We start from the raw sequence: 16,903 nt of genomic DNA, 5'->3' as shown, positions 1-16,903 counted from the left end.
ATAGCTAGATTGAATAGGAGAGCTGTCAAGACAATGGTTAGCAGATGCCTTGCATTTGCATGCAAACTGCTGGCTAGCAATGCCAATCATCATTTCCAAATTCATGCCAAATGTCATGATATGATAAGAAGCATCATCTTTGTTCCCATCATTGCATCTCAACTAGTCACATTTACCAGTTATTAAGCACCTGCCAGTTGAAACCTCATGAAGAGTTTATTTCTTGACCTATGAGCTATTTCTGTACTCCAAGGTGTATCTGATTCACATACCTGTGCTTGGCTCAGCAACATTTCTATGACCAAAGAAAAAAAAAAGTGGCCAAAAATATCATTAACTCTTCAACCATTAAAGAAATGAGCAGTTTGTGACCACTGGAATAAGCAACATATATACCATTTGGATGAAAAGATAACTACCTCTTCTCCCACATATCTTTCCATTACATCAAAATTCTTCAAAAGCTAAAAATAACAATCCTCTTACTGTCTACCTGAGAAGCCACACCTGTTTCTTCCTGCAAATCTACTCAAGATGCTTCCAGAAGACTGACCTGATCCTGGACGGATACAAGAGTGACTCAAACACAGTACTCAGAAAACCTAGTTCTCCCTGATGGCCTTCAGTGCCTCAGGCATTTCTTGTAATAAATGGTTTTCACGCTCAGAAATAGATGAAAGCCAGGTCTTGCACCTTTCTGGAATTAGGAAGAGTTATTACAACTCGCATAGATAAAAATTCAAGACCATAAAAGGAAGGAAAAAAAAGATGGGTATGCACTGGAAAAGGCAGTAGAGAAAATAAAACATAGTGTACCTCTGAATAATAAGAACCTGGTTTTGCTTAAAAACAGAGTGGAAGTAGTTTGAATCATGGTGCAGCAAGAATAGGAGACAAGCCCTAGCTGCCATTGAATTCGCCCTTTCTGTTTGTGTTTGCACAACAGCCGAATTCAAAATGGCAGTGAGCAAGGCTGAGGAGGCCTCCAGAAAGCCAAGACAAAGGCAGCTTCCTGCTGCAGAGAGCCATGCTGTGCTTCCCCATAGAAAGGACTCACTGACCCCTGAAAACCATCATCCTGCAGGGGTGACCCCCACTCTATACAGAGTAGCCATCCTGGAGTACCTCAGAGAAGAGGTTCTTTAAGTGGCAGCAACTGCACCAAAATATATCAAAGTGACAAATGTCACCCTTCTCACCTGTGGCCTGCCATTCCTAGAGATACGGAGTTGGAGCCTCTCTTAAGGCAACAATTGCTATGGGAAGTGTAATTCCATACATCTAGTTCTTCGATGGGAAAGAAAGGATAACTGAAAGAAGTTAGGTGCCTGGATTTCTCATCACTTCAGAAATCTAAATATTTGCTTGACTATCCAGTATCAGTGATGCCAGCAGACTGCTTCACTGTGAAAAAGACAATTTTGCCTTTAATTTTATTTTAGCAGCTTAGAAATTTAATAGCCTTTTTACAAATGGATTTCAACATGTGTTAACTATATGGAGGTGTTAATGCAGCATTGAAGAAGCTATTGATTTTGAAGCAGTGGGTTTTTAGTGAGTTTACTCTTTCACATTGTGATGCAGAGGTTGTAGCCACAAATATATGATTTCATACAGATTTACTTCCACCGTGGTGGATAAGAAGCTCAAATCTAAAACTTAAAAAAATAAATAAGGAGGAGGAGGAAGAGGTAGGTAAAAGAGAGGTCTCTACCAGGAAGGAAAGGGGTATACGTGAGGACAAGGTAGTGCAGGCTACCTTTTGCAAGGTAGGTTAAGGGAATGATATTGTTGAGAAGAACAGATGTATCTTCCAAGCAAGCCAGCTGGAGGAGGACTTGGCAGGGTGGTGTGAATTTACTTCCGGCAGCACCAAACCTCAGAACAAGTATTTCTTTGGTTGTCTGTGAGTAAAGAAGCTACAAGATGAGATAGTTTAGTAATAAAAAATAAAATAAAACCAAAAGTAAGAAAGTAGCCCATTCTCCTGAGCCAGGCCCTGCAGATAGGAGCCCCAGTCAAGATGGTGACATCTCTGGGCAAGGAGCCAGCTTAATGCCCCCAAACGTCACCAGCACTCACTAAATGTTAAAGAACACAAATACTGGGATCACTTTAAAAATATCTAGCTGTTTCTCTTCAATTGGGTTGAATTTCCTTTCGCAATATGAACTATGTTCCTGCCAATTTTAAAGTTTACAGCTCCAGCTGTTAGGGAGTTATGTAAGAGCAAAAGTGATCAAAGAGCCTCAAGAGTGGAAAATGCATTTTTTTCCCCTTGGTTGCATAACTCCGCGAATGGAATGGGCAATGCAAAACGCAACACAAATATCATCTGCCCATTCCTCCTGCCCCTCATTACTACCTTTCCAAGAAAAAAAAAAGTTCACCTTGGAGGGAGTAAAGAACATGAGCGATGTTGTTGGACTCAAATTTAGCATGCCCAAGCATTTTGCAAAATAAAGTTGCAAGTAACTGAAATAGGTTTAAGCTGAAAGCAAATTCCTCTTAACTCTAGGGCACTTTCCCTAAAAAAGAAAATAAAGAATAAAAAATAAAAAAATATGAACCTAGTACTTTAAAGAAAATAGTTCTTTACAGCCAGCACAATATTCTAATGTCATTATTTTCTGAATGTCTCTCCTCCTGTTAGTCTTTTAGTTAACAAGTGTTGAAATCAGTTTGTAAAAAGGGAATGTCTCTTTTTGTCTTTGCCTTCCCAATTCCTGGCATAAAATAAGATCCAATAAATAATATATGAATAAGGATTATAGAAAATGTGGGTTTAGCCATATATATAGACTATCTGCAGAAGCCTAGACATGATGCAATGACAACTTTTGGAAGTAAGAGTCAGATACTTGATAAAGGCCAAACATATGCTTTCTTACCCACTCTGATTGCAAAAATAATAACAATAAAAGCTAGGTAAAGTCAAATTGATATTAGATTTGTGCCCCACCCAAATCTCATGTCAAATTATAATCCCCAGTGTTGGCGGTGGGGCCTGGTGGGAGGTGATTGGAACATGAGGTTGGATCCTTCATGAATAGTTTAGCATCATCCTGTTGGTACCGGTCTCATGATAGTGAGTGACTGAGAGCTTGAAAGATTTGGTTGTTTAAAACTCTATAGCACATCCCCCCTCTCTGCCTCCTGCTCCTGCGACCATCATGTGAGACGCCTCTGTATTAGTTTGTTCTTGCATTGCTACAAAGAAATACCTGGGCCTGGGTAATTTATAAAGAGAAGAGGCTTAATTGGCTCATGGTTACACAGGCTATACAGGAAGCACAGCATCATCTGCTTGGCTTCTGGGAAGGCCTCAGGAAACACAATCTTGGCAGAATGTGAAGGAGAAGCAGGCTTGTCTTACATAGCTGAAACAGGAGGGAAACAGAGTTGTGGGGAGGTGCTACACTCTTTTTAAACAACCAGATCTCATGAGAACTCACTCACTATATGGTACCAAGGGGAAATGGTGCTAAACCATTCATGGGAAATCCAGCCCCATAATCCTATCACCTCCCACCAGACCCTACCTCTGACACTGGGGTTTACAAATAAACATGAGATGTGGGTGTGGACACAGATCCAAACCATATAAGCCTCCCTCCGCCTTTACCTTCCACCACAGTTGTAAGTTTCCTGAGGCCTCCCCAGAAGCAGAGCAGATGCCAGCATCATGCTTCCTACACAGCCTACAGAACTGTGAGCTAATCAAACCTCCTTTCTTTATAAATTACCCAGTCTCAGGTATTTCTTCATAGCAATGTGAGAACAGACTCATACACAGATGACAAAAGAAGACAAAGGTAGAAGCCTCTGTAAGCCATTAGTAACAACTCCAGAATGTCTCTGGGGTTTCAGATGCTGATGGCCCACCTTATTCATCTCTGAAAATGTCAGCTACCATACCATAATAACCCCTGCCCACAGCTGAGACAGGCATGGACTATGATAAGCCTGGGCCCAAAGATCCCACATGCCCCAAGAATGGCCCAGTAACCACTTAGCAAGTGATATTCCCAGATTCAGAGTATACTCAGTCACTGGACAGTGTGGTTCAGATTTATAATACCTTCTACCAAAATCTAGGGAGCTCCATCCTCAATAGATAGATTCTACTCCACTGAGAGGAAAGGGAAGCTAGAGAGAAATTCCAAAGTGCTGACCAAGGGTTTGGGAGGCAGCAGGATGAGAAGACAGGATCATCCTTGCTAACTTTAAAAAGACACTTCTCTCTCTTTGTGATAAAATTTGCACTCATTGCATTCTTGGTGTTTCCATCCCATCATACTTATTTGGGTCTTCCATTTTTCTGGTCTTTTTATTTATTAAAGAGAGTAAAGGAGGATTCATGCACTGGAAAAATGTTCAATTAGAGACTTACTAAGACCCTTCCAGCTCTCAGACACTTTCATTTACGTGTATTTTGGTACCCTTCTCATTAGTCTCGATCTGCACTTTTTTCTCTTAGGACTCTTCCCCACTATATAAAATCATCAGGTGACTTTCACCGTTTCACTGCTCAAATGCCAAAAATGTCCTCCCTACCTTCCCCTAACCTCCTGAAAGTCTATACCTCTTTGTCTGCCTATCAGAACACCTCAAACTGTGGTCTAGACCTTCCTCTTCTGCCTTTTTTTCTCTATTGTCTAGAAACACTGGTCCTTTCTGAATCATGCCCATCTTTTAACATCTAGGCCTAGTACCTTTTACCTAATTTCTCCAGGCCACAGCAATATCTCAGTCCTCGGAGGTTCCAGGGAATGTATGGTTTAATAAGGAGGCTCATGTGCTCAGTTTTTCTCCTCCTTGCTGGAACCATGGGTCAATTCCTTGTGAGTAGGCCACAGTGGCTTCTAAATGTCATGGAACTTGAAGGGATCTCCTGTAGTGAGAAGGGCACTGATACAGAGTCACAGGTCTAAGTCTTAGGGCCAACTTGGCTATTTGATGGCTCTGTGGTCTTGCAGAAGTGATTTATAATTAGGTGTAGAAAAGGACAGGTACACTATTCAGTAACATGTGCCAGAAACCTGGGATTGCAGATTATTTTAACTATATATTAAATATTGTAATTTTGTGTTTTAGAACACAAGTCGTTTTTGTAACAAAAATTATAGAAAGTAAGGTTTGACCAAGTCTTGGCTAAAAAGTGCCTTTAGAAATGGACTTTTTAAAAAGTATTGAGCCTTAATTAGAGATGAAAGTCTTGTTTCCCTCAGGAATGGAGTAGATTAGAATTTCTAGGGGACATGAGATTTTTGTGGTTATTAAAAGAGTTAAAAGTTTAAGAAAACTGGCAGCTTACCCTATCATAAGTATTATTTTATGTAATATGGAAAATGCAATTAATCATGGGGTTCTTGTGAGAATGAAGTGAGACAAGGCCTGTGAAACTGTTTGTAAACAGCAAAGTTTTATTTAAATGTAACATATGAGTCCATATAAGAGGTTCTTATTACCCAATGTTTCTAGTTAATACCAGAAAAAGACAGCTTAAACTGAATCCATTTAAAACAGAGACCAATGTGGACATAGGAAATAGTAGGGGGAAATGAAATGTTTGATTTGAATATGGCTATGAATATTAAAACTAAACATTATGAAGATGATTTATTTACCTTGCACTTAATAAACTTTAGAATATTATTATGGCTATGTGCTAAATCTTAGGACAAATAATTCATACAATTTATCTATTACAATTGTATCATAGCACAATATAACTAATTTACCTTGCATTTGTGCTTTTTCAGTGGGCTCATAATGAGGAACAATTTTTGCAAAAGCATTAAATGATTCATCAATTTTCTCAAGGAAAATTTGCTTTCTCTTTAGAAACGCCAACATCTTATCACCTTTATCAATTTTCTTTTCTTCAGTAATTGATAAAAGCCTGCCAGATTTTAATTTGTCAATAGCATTATATCTGATTGAATGTCTCCAACATCAATTTCATTGTTCTTAGGAAATACTAAATATTTTCTAAATTTGTCATTTTGCTTCTTTTTTCTGCACTGTTTTTCCAATGTATTTTCTGCTACTTATAATATCATTAGGTCATCAAAAAACTGTTAACAAATACGTTGACATGATGAGTGGAGATAGATATTGGAGTTAAACAAAGAATACTGAGGTGGATCAATTTATTTTATAAATGGTCCATTTATTAGTTTTATATCTTATAACTTGCTTTGCTTTGAAACCTGGCACTGCAAGATCTTGGATGATGAATTCTTAGGTTAGTAATGAGAATTTTATCTCATATTTTGTATTTCTAATAATGCCCCTACATTGCCTTATTGAGAGAGGTGCTTGGTTGACTGGATAAGTAATTGACTGATTTAGAGGGTGAGTGAGTGAGTGAATGAAGAAACTGGAGAAAGAAAGAAATAGCCAACAGCTCTAGGGTCCTACTATAGATTTAGATTTATGTTTAAGCAAAAAAATCACACAGAAGAATAGCGTATCTCAGTGAAATAGGATAAACACAACATCAGAAATGAAAATGAATGGAAACAGACCAATTTGTCCAGGGTTCATGAGGAAAGTGTGTAGGTTCTCACTAGGTCCATCCCTAAGCAGAGATGTAAATGAACAATATTTACAAAAATAACAATAATTGTAATAAAAGCTAACACCTAGGCTGTGTTGAGGAGTCACTCTGTACCAGAGGCCTTATATGCATTATGTTCAAGATTCTCACATCAGGGAGTCGCAAGGGATCTATAAAGTTACAGGATAAACACAATTAATCATCTCAAGGCAAAATTTTACTTAAAGATTTGCAAAGAAGAATTTTCATATTCTTTTTCTGTCAAACACAAACATATTTTTGAGTAGACTAAAAACTAGCCATACATTTTTACAATACAACTTGAGTTTTCTCTGACACTTTACTTTTGCAGAAGGTCTTGAGGCTATGTCTTCAGTGAGCAGCCCACCATCCACCCTTTTGATCCTCCAAAGTACGCATTGATGCTCAGCTATTAGAAACACTTGAGTGGAAAATTTTAGAAAGCTCTTCATCATATCCTGCCTTCCTCTCAGCAACTTCATAACACACATCTTTGTGACATGAGCATCATTTTTGTTTTGCATATGAAGAAAATGAGCTCCAGAGAAGTCATGAATGAAAACTTGCAAACTTGTTAGGACAGAATGGAGATTTCCCCTAAACTACATTGTCTGGGAGGCAAGATGACCTTTCCTGTCCCCATCATTTTCTCCTTTTTCCACTTCCCTTCCTTCGGCTGAACCTCCTTCCCAGATGCCCAGTCTCTATGATGTCTCATTACCTAAATTCATAGAGGAATACAAGCTGATGGTGTGTCTTTACAAATCAGGGCTCTAAAGGGGTTAGGCAACTGAGTAGCTGCTTTTTAATAGAGAACTGCTAGGCTACAGCAATGTTCATCCAGATAACTGAATTGTCCTTAGTGGAATCTCCAGCTCCTCCTAGATCAATTAGGGCAATACGTTAGGTGGCCTTTCCTGTACTCCTCAAATGACACTGAGTGAACAGCTTCAGACATGCCAGGCCAGCTCTTTCTCAGAGGGCTGGCCAACAAAGACATCTATGAGTTATCATCACAGCCCACCATGCCAGCTTTCCCAGAGGGAGATGGCTGGAGAATGGCAGTAGGTAAGAGGTCTGCTGGCAGTGGAGAGGAAAGTTTTTCTATTGCGTCATTCAATCAACTCATCATGAGGCCCATTCGACTTTAAACAGATACTCTTCTAGCTCCCAGAGTGAAAAGGGGTGAATACATGAAAAAAAGAGGAACTATATCCTAAATAGTTCTGGGAACTATATCCTTAAATAGTTCTAGGGAAGGTCTTTGCCCTGAGGGGGAACTGAGATCCATTTCAGAAACTTGTGGCCATCTGTCATCACAGCATCCTGCAAAACTGAAAGAAAAAAATAGTCTTTCTCCAATGTCTCTGCGATACAGAACATAGAGTCTTTACTTTAGGAAGTTGGTCTGTCTGTCATTTGACTCTTCTAAAACACAGGAATTTATGGGCTGAAAACAGCCTTAGAATCTCCAGGATTGGCCCAGAACTCCAACTTGTGGATAAGCCACAACAGGACATAATATTCTTTCCTGTTAAGCTCCTATATAATTCTAGTTTGAATATGTCCATACTTGTGGTTTCTATTTCTTTCCTAGTTTTGCTTCCTAAACTTCAGAATGTCTGGTTCTCTCATGCTGTCTCTCTCTCTCACCCCCTGACACACACACACTACATTTTATTTCTTTCACTGGGATTTATTTTTCTATGGCAATTAGAAGATTGCAAAAACTAAAGGCCAGAGGACTTATCTGACAAAGGCCTTCTAAGGAAAATCTGATAATATTTTGTGATCCGAAGGTTTGTAAGTGTAATTAAGCATGTGTGAGACTAAATTAAGGCAATGAGATAAAGAATAAATTGCAATCTGTAATAGGAATCGTGAGGAAGAGCAAAAGGATAAACAGCAAGCATTGGTGTGGTTCTGACTATATGACAGGTACCCTCCCATGTGTTTTATTTATTTTATTTTATTTTTATTTTTTATTATACTTTAAGTTCTAGGGTACATGTGCACAACGTGCAGGTTTGTTACATATGTATATATGTGCCTTGTTGGTGTGCTGCACCCATTAACTTGTCATTTACATTAGGTATATCTCCTAATGTTATCTCTCCCCCTCCCCCAACCCCATGACAGGCCCTGGTGTGTGATGTTCCCCTTCCTGTGCCCAAGTGTTCTCATTGTTCAGTTCCCACCTATGAGTGAGAACATGCGGTGTTTGGTTTTCTGTTCTTGGAATAGTTTGCTGAGAATGATGGTTTCCAGCTGCATCCATGTCCCTGCAAAGGACATGAACTCATCCTTTTTTATGGCTGCATAGTATTCCATGGTGTCTATGTGCCACATTTTCTTAATCCAGTCTATCATTGATGGACTTTTGGGTTGGTTCCAAGACTTTGCTATTGTGAATAGTGTCACAATAAACATACGTGTGCTGTGTCTTTATGACAGCATGATTTATAATCCTTTGGGTATATGCCCAGTAATGGGATGGCTGGGTCAAATGGTATTTCTAGCTCTAGATCCTTGAGGAATCACCACACTGTCTTCAACAATGGTTGAACTAGTTTACAGTCCCACCAACAGTGTAAGTGTTCGTATTTCTCCACATCCTCTCCCTCCCATGTGTTTTGAATAATCCTGCCAGCAACCTCATTATGTTCTAAGAACTATTATTATCCCCATTTTACAGATGAGAGAGTTGAGGCACAGAGAAGTTAAAAACTTTGCTTAACACAGAGTTAATTAATGGTAGAGGCAAATTTGAACCCAGGCATTTAGGCTGCCTAGTTTATGCTTTCAACGACTATAGAGATCTGCCCTTCTAATAATTGATGAAACTTTATTTACTTATTCATCCATCATAGCCTTTATTTACTTATTCATCCATCCTCTATTCTCTTTTTTCTTCCCTTTCCTTCATTCTTTTCTTTTTTTTTCTTTTTCTTTTTCTGTATCCCACTATTTGCCCCAACATCAAATCAGTCGTTTTTAAATGCATTTGCAGTAGTTAAGATAATATGGCAAGTTGTTCCTCATTCACTCAGCAGATAGAGGACAATTCCATTGGAGAATACTCAAGGACAGAAATAGGAATTGCTTACTTAAAACATACACACAGCATTGGACTATATCTCTGTTTTGGTACCAGTACCATGCTGTTTTGGTTACTGTAGCCTTGTAGTATAGTTTGAAGTCAGGTAGCGTGATGCCTCCAGCTTTGTTCTTTTGACTTAGGATTGTCTTGGAGATGCAGGCTCTTTTTTGGTTCCATATGAACTTTAAAGCAGTTTTTTGCAATTCTGTGAAGAAACTCGTTAGTAGCTTGATGGGGATGGCATTGAATCTATAAATAACCTTGGGCAGTATGGCCATTTTCACGATATTGATTCTTCCTATCCATGAGCATGGTATGTTCTTCTATTTGTTTGTGTCCTCTTTGATTTCACTGAGCAGTGGTTTGTAGTTCTCCTTGAAGAGGTCCTTTACATCCCTTGTAAGTTGGATTCCTAGGTATTTTATTCTCTTTGAAGCAATTGTGAATGGAAGTTCATTCATGATTTGGCTCTCTGTTTGTCTGTTACTGGTGTATAAGAATGCTTGTGATTTTTGCACATGAATTTTGTATCCTGAGACTTTGCTGAAGTTGCTTATCAGCTTAAGGAGATTTTGGGCTGAGACAATGGGGTTTTCTAAATATACAATCATGTCATCTGCAAAGAGGGACAATTTGACTTCTTCTTTTCCTAACTGAATACCCTTGATTTCTTTCTCTTGCCTGATTGCCCTAGCCAGAACTTCCAATACTATGTTGAAAAGGAGTGGTGAGAGAGGGCATCCCTGTCTTGTGCCAGTTTTCAAAGGGAATTTTTCCAGTTTTTGCCCATTCAGTATGATATTGGCTGTGGGTTTGTCATAAATAACTCTTATTATTTTGAGGTACGTTCCATCAATACCGAATTTATTGAGCGTTTTTAGCATGAAGAACAGAACAGAGTCCTCAGAAATAATACCACACATCTACAGCCATCTGATCTTTGACAAATCTGAGAGAAACAAGAAATGGGTAAAGGATTCCCTATTTAATAAATGGTGCTGGGAAAATTGGCTAGCCATAAGTAGAAAGCTGAAACTGGATCCTTTCCTTACTCCTTATATGAAAATTAATTCAAGATGGATTAGAGACTTAAATGTTAGACCTAATACCATAAAAACCCTAGAGGAAAACCTAGGTAGTACCATTCAGGACATAGGCATGGGCAAAGACTTCATGTCTAAAACACCAAAAGCAATGGCAACAAAAGCCAAAATTGACAAATGGGATCTAATTAAACTAAAGAGCTTCTGCACAGCAAAAGAAACTACCATCAGAGTGAACAGGAAACCTACAGAATGGGAGAAAATTTTTGCAATCTACTCAGCTGACAAAGGGCTAATATCCAGAACCTACAAAGAACTCAAACAAATTTACAAGAAAAAAACAAACAACCCCATCAAAAAGTGGGCAAAGGATATGAACAGACATTTCTCAAAAGAAGACATTCATACAGCCAACAGACACATGAAAAAATGCTCATCATCACTGGCCATCAGAGAAATGCAAATCAAAACCACAGTGAGATACCATCTCACACCGGTTAGAATGGCGATCATGAAAAAGTCAGGAAACAACAGGTGCTGGAGAGGATGTGGAGAAATAGGAACACTTTTACACTGTTGGTGGGATTGTAAACTAGTTCAACCATTATGGAAAACAGTATGGCGATTCCTCAAGGATCTAGAACTAGATGTACCATATGACCCAGCCATCCCATTACTGGGTATATACCCAAAGGATTATAAATCATGCTGCTATAAAGACACATGCACACGTATGTTTATTGCGGCACTATTCACAATAGCAAAGACTTGGAATCAATCCAAATGTCCATCAGTGACAGACTGGATTAAGAAAATGTGGCACATATACATCACGGAATACTATGCAGCCATAAAAAAGGATGAGTTTGTGTCCTTTGTAGGGACATGGATGCAGCTGGAAACCATCATTCTTAGCAAACTATCACAAGAACAGAAAACCAAACACCGCATGTTCTCACTCATAGGTGGGAACTGAACAATGAGATCACTTGGACTCGGGAAGGGGAACATCACACACTGGGGCCTATCATGAGGAGGGGGGAGGGAGGAGGGATTGCACTGGGAGTTATACCTGATGTAAATGACGAGTTGATGGGTGCTGACGAGTTGATGGGTGCAGCACAGCAACATGGCACAAGTATACATATGTAACAAACCTGCAGGTTATGCACATGTACCCTAGAACTTAAAGTATAATAATAATAATTAATTAATTAATTAATTAATTTAAAAAACATACAGCAAATAAACATTCCCTTCTCTTTGTGTGTCTCAGAAGAATTTTTCTTCTGAGGGTTAGTAAAAACCTCCCTACTTTGTTCTTATTCTCTGGGTTGCAAAAACACCCTTAAGATTTTGTCTTTATCAGTCCTCCTTAACATTTTAAGAGCTTGAATTCAATCCATAGGTTTGTTTACAGCTGGGCTGAATCCATTAGAAATTCTATAACCCACATGGAACCCACTGAGCTAGAGCCATTGCTGATTCCTTATTTTACTACTGAACTGTAGTTGTTTCTGGGACAATTTTCTTATTACTGTGGTATGGTTCTCTGAGATTCTGTTTTTGCGTTTTCCATTCAACAAAAAGCAGATCTATCTTTTTCTATTCTAGCCCATTCTGTCCTTTTAAAGAGGAGGTCAGTCTAAGGTGGGGCTAGTTTTCATCCCCTGCTAGACTGTCAGGTTGCTGAAGGTTGAAACTTATGATAGCATATTTGCCTGCAGGTGCCTAACGATATCTAGCATGTAACAGGTGCTTAGTCATTGCTAGTTAAATGAATGAAACAATGAATACATAAATTTTTTCCCCTATTTTGGCCATCTCTCTAACTCAGACTTTGAAGGCAACATCCCTCCTCCTCCAATTTACCCAATAATTCTTTCCCAGTGTATATGTCATTGTTAAACAGAATCCCGAACTGACAATGGGTGGATTATGTAAGTCACAAACTCCTTTATACTTTAAGATGTCCTCTGACAGATCATTACATCAAAAATCTGTCCCCAAATGTTGCTAACTGCTAAAGCTTGGTGATGGGAATATAACGATTTTTTATATTATTTTCCAAACTTTTGCATACCTTTGAAAATTTCCATAATAACTTTTTAAATCTGCTTACCTGAAATGTCACAGTTTAATTAGGATAACAGTGATTTTAAAGGAAGTTATGGTATTAAAGCATCTACTCAAATCTTCTGGGTATAATCACAAAAGAGGCTATTGATACTTGTTTCAGCCATAGTGAAGCCCTAATTTAAAAGTAGTTTAGTTAGAAAGCTAGTGAAATCATTTTAATTTAAAACTGAATGGATTCTTCGGAAATAATATTTATTTTTTCTCTTTCTAGTGGAATGTGGCATTTGTCTTACCAGAGAGTGACCTGTCAGTTCTAAGATGCTGATGGAATCTAGGTAATAATGCTAACATTTCCTGAGGACATAAATAGAAAATTGTACCAGTGAGAAAATAAACCAGAAACTTTAAGCATATAAGATGACTGTCTGTATGCCTGTTGTCTATAGATGTAGACAAATATTTATACGGAGAGATATTTCCACTAAAGGTAAATGAGAAAATGCTGGCTATAGCCATTAACAATGATGGCTCAGAAATGTAGAAACAGCAGGTTTCTGTTTCAATTCGACTTTGCTATTATACAATTGTGTTAACTGACTAAAGGCATTAGGATATCCTTATCTATGGTAATATATCTATTTCAAACAAACCAGACTTTGGCTTTTTACGGTAGTATCCATCTTCAATATATTGGCATTTTTTTTCAATTTATATAACCTACATAAGAAAATGAAGTCAACTTAGGCTAGAATTCTTTGGTATTTGTAATTTTTAGAAGAAGTTGAGATTGAGGCTGAACACACTGGCCTAGTAACTCAAATACACACTACTTGCTCCCCCCTGCACAAGTTTCTGAAGTTCTCTGGTGTCTCAGTTCCCCAGTTTGTTTAACATGCAGAGATTATTCAAGTTAGAATTGAAATTCATCAATTTAGAAATTCAAAGATTCTTCTTAACTTTTTCATTTGGAGTTTTTCCTCAAATATGCAGTATCTGAAGAAACTGATCCAAACTCCTTAAGACAACACCACTTATTTCTACTTAAAATTCAGTTCCTTTTCTTTTTTGTTAAAAAGGCTTGTCTTTGTTTGATAGCTCTTTCTTTCTTTTTTTTTTTTTTATACCATCTAGTTTCTTTGGTATTAAGAATGTTTAAGAAGCTTCTGAGACTCAGTATTATCAAGAGTACATGTATACCTACCTAACTATGAAGACAGTGGCATCAAAGAAGAATCTGTAAATTAAGTTAATTAAGTTATGGTTGGCAATAATTCTGGTGAGACTACTGCTGCACCGAGGATCCAGGTCCCTAACAGAGAATACACATGAGAGGGCCACAGCCATCTTAGAGGACAAAGAGTTTCAATTCTCTCCCAAATAAGAGGTTAGCAGAGTTTGGAACCAGGCATCCAGCAATGTGAATAGCTCATTTTCAGACACTGTACACATCTTATTGGATCTGAATTGATTCCGTATGGTTTTTCCAAAAGAGTTCAAAAACTTAATAAATATTAAGCTGACCTTGTTGCATGAGCCAAAGCCAATTAATTTTGGTCAGATAATCCTAACAAACTAGGGTGCTATAAATTGAATATTCTAAATTATGCTGACCCACTTCAAATAAAAGTATATGCAGTTAAAACCAATGCTTGACTAGCTGGGCATAGTCAGAATTATTTCTTTTGATGTTACTTTACTATATGTCTCCATGTTAAGCATATGCCCTACTGTCTTTGGTCAACTGGTCTGAGGCTATAACATGCTAAAGTACATCATTCAACTGTTGGTCTTTGAGGGAGTGCAATCTTTGATCACAAATCCCTTTGGCCAGCCACTCTATTTTACCAGATCAAAAATAGAGGTATTTATTTCATTTGGCATGGATTGGAAAATTAAATCAACACATCACCAAACACGAGCTCTCCAGAAGATGTGTCTCAGACAAGGATCCTAGAACAGTCCCAGAAAATTTTTTATGGCACATAAAGTTTTTATTATGCATAAACTCTAAATTTACTTTTAATTTTTTCAAGGCTGTCAGTGGAAGGATTGCTGGACCTATTGCAAATTGCAGATTATAAAAATCTTTCCACAATGAGGCAACATCTTTTTCCACAGTGACTGTGATCCAGGTTCTCACAGCAATGTTCTTACCACACTGGGTCATGGCCAGGTACCTTGGAGGTTAGACAAATACATCCAGCTAAGGAAATCCTAAATGATAATTGTGTCCCAATGTCCTTTGCCATCCCCCTCCCAGACACCAAACCATTGGCTTCCTTGCCACTGGGCCAGCACACATCCTCCCCTCCTGCCCCACTTTCTCGCACAATGGCCAGCATTCTGCATTGCTCTTGGCCCAAGGTTTGGCCCATGCTCCCAGGGCCTTGGAATTCATCTAGAAGTGAGGCTCTCATGATTCAAACTTCCTGTGCAGACTTCAAACACACACACAAGCACCAGGACCAGCTCTCATTGAGTGAGAAAACAACACAGAATACACAAACCTGATCTTCATACCTGCCAGCAATATCACAATAAATCCTCCAGTGTTGTCTTAGGTGGAAGAAACACTTCCACAAGAAGGATCACTTCTTCTCTACTTGAGGGATGAAGCATCCTCCAAAACCCAAAAATGTGGCCTAGATTCTTTGGAGGCAGACTCTTTAGTAAGGTCCAGATAGTTTCATAAATAAAAGATCACTTTCTGAAGATATTAGCAGGATTCTCCCTCGTTTTATAAACTCAGATTTCATTCTCCCCAAACCCATTTGAACTCTGCAAAAGTTTACATTGTTATAGAGGAAATATATATGTACAAACAAGCCATCATAATATAAGGCTTCTTTGTGTTGGAAAATAAACTTGTAAGACTTAATTCCTTCTGGCAATTAAACACTTACCATTAAACTTTCTGCTAAGGAACAGAAAAGCCTCCTTCAGGAACGCTTTTACACTGTTGGTGGGAGTGTAGACTAGTTCAACCACTGCGGAAGACAGTGTGGTGATTCCTCAGGGATCTAGAACTAGAAATGCCATTTGACCCAGCTATCCCATTACTGGGCATATACCCAAAGGATTATAAATCATACTGCCATAAAAACATATGCACACGTACGTTTATTGTGACACTATTCACAATAGCAAAGTCTTGGAATCAACCCAAATGTCCATCAATGATAGACTGGATTAAGAAAATGTGGCACATAGACACCATGGAATACTATGCAGCCATAAAAAAGGATGAGTTCATGTCCTTTGCAGGGACATGGATGAAGCTGGAAACCATCATTCTGAGCAAACTATCTCAAGGACAGAAAACCAAACACCACATGTTCTCACTCATAGATGGGAATTGAACAATGAGAACACTTGGACACAGGGTGGGGAACATCATACACTGGGGCCTGTCGTGGAGTTGCGGGAGGGAGGAGGGATAACATTAGGAGATATAACTAATGTAAATAATGAGTTAAGCAGGGGGCACACCAACATGGCACATGTATACATATGTAACAAACCTGCATGTTGTGCACATGTACCTTAGAACTTAGAGTATAATATAAATAAATAAATAAATAAATAAATAGAAAAGCCTCCTTCAGGAAGTGAGATTTTAGTTAAGCCCTAAAAGAAGGATGGATTCAGCCACGATAGTCCCAGGAAATGTTTCTCCTTCCCCCTCCCAAATCCTCCAAGGAGGAAGAATAAACTTTCCAGAAATTGCAAGAATCTGTAGCTGAAAGTCAGCCACGTGGAGGGGGAGGAAGAACTGAGATTCCACTAGTCCATACTGTACAAAGTCAGTGCTCGAATGCCAAAACTTGACCATCCCCACTGATTTCACTTCTAACCCATATATGTTTTGGCACAGCTTTGAGTTTCATGCACAAAAGTTCTGTTGAATAGATCTAGTCCAGGCTTAAGGCAAGAGTCGTCAGTCTTCATTTTCATCTGTTCTATTCCTGTTTTCTGTTCAAGGTAACTGAAATGGCAAGTCCACAGTAATGTTATGATTTATCTTGGCTCCCACTTCCCTCTAGGGTCAAGAAACATCTTCATTGTGTTCTGGAGGGAAGTTCTAACCAAACACAT

Source organism: Macaca thibetana, chromosome 6, assembly GCF_024542745.1.
Source record: "Macaca thibetana thibetana isolate TM-01 chromosome 6, ASM2454274v1, whole genome shotgun sequence".
Taxonomy (NCBI): domain Eukaryota; kingdom Metazoa; phylum Chordata; class Mammalia; order Primates; family Cercopithecidae; genus Macaca; species Macaca thibetana.
The sequence above is the reverse complement of the archived record's forward strand: the minus strand, read 5'-3'. Positions refer to the sequence as shown.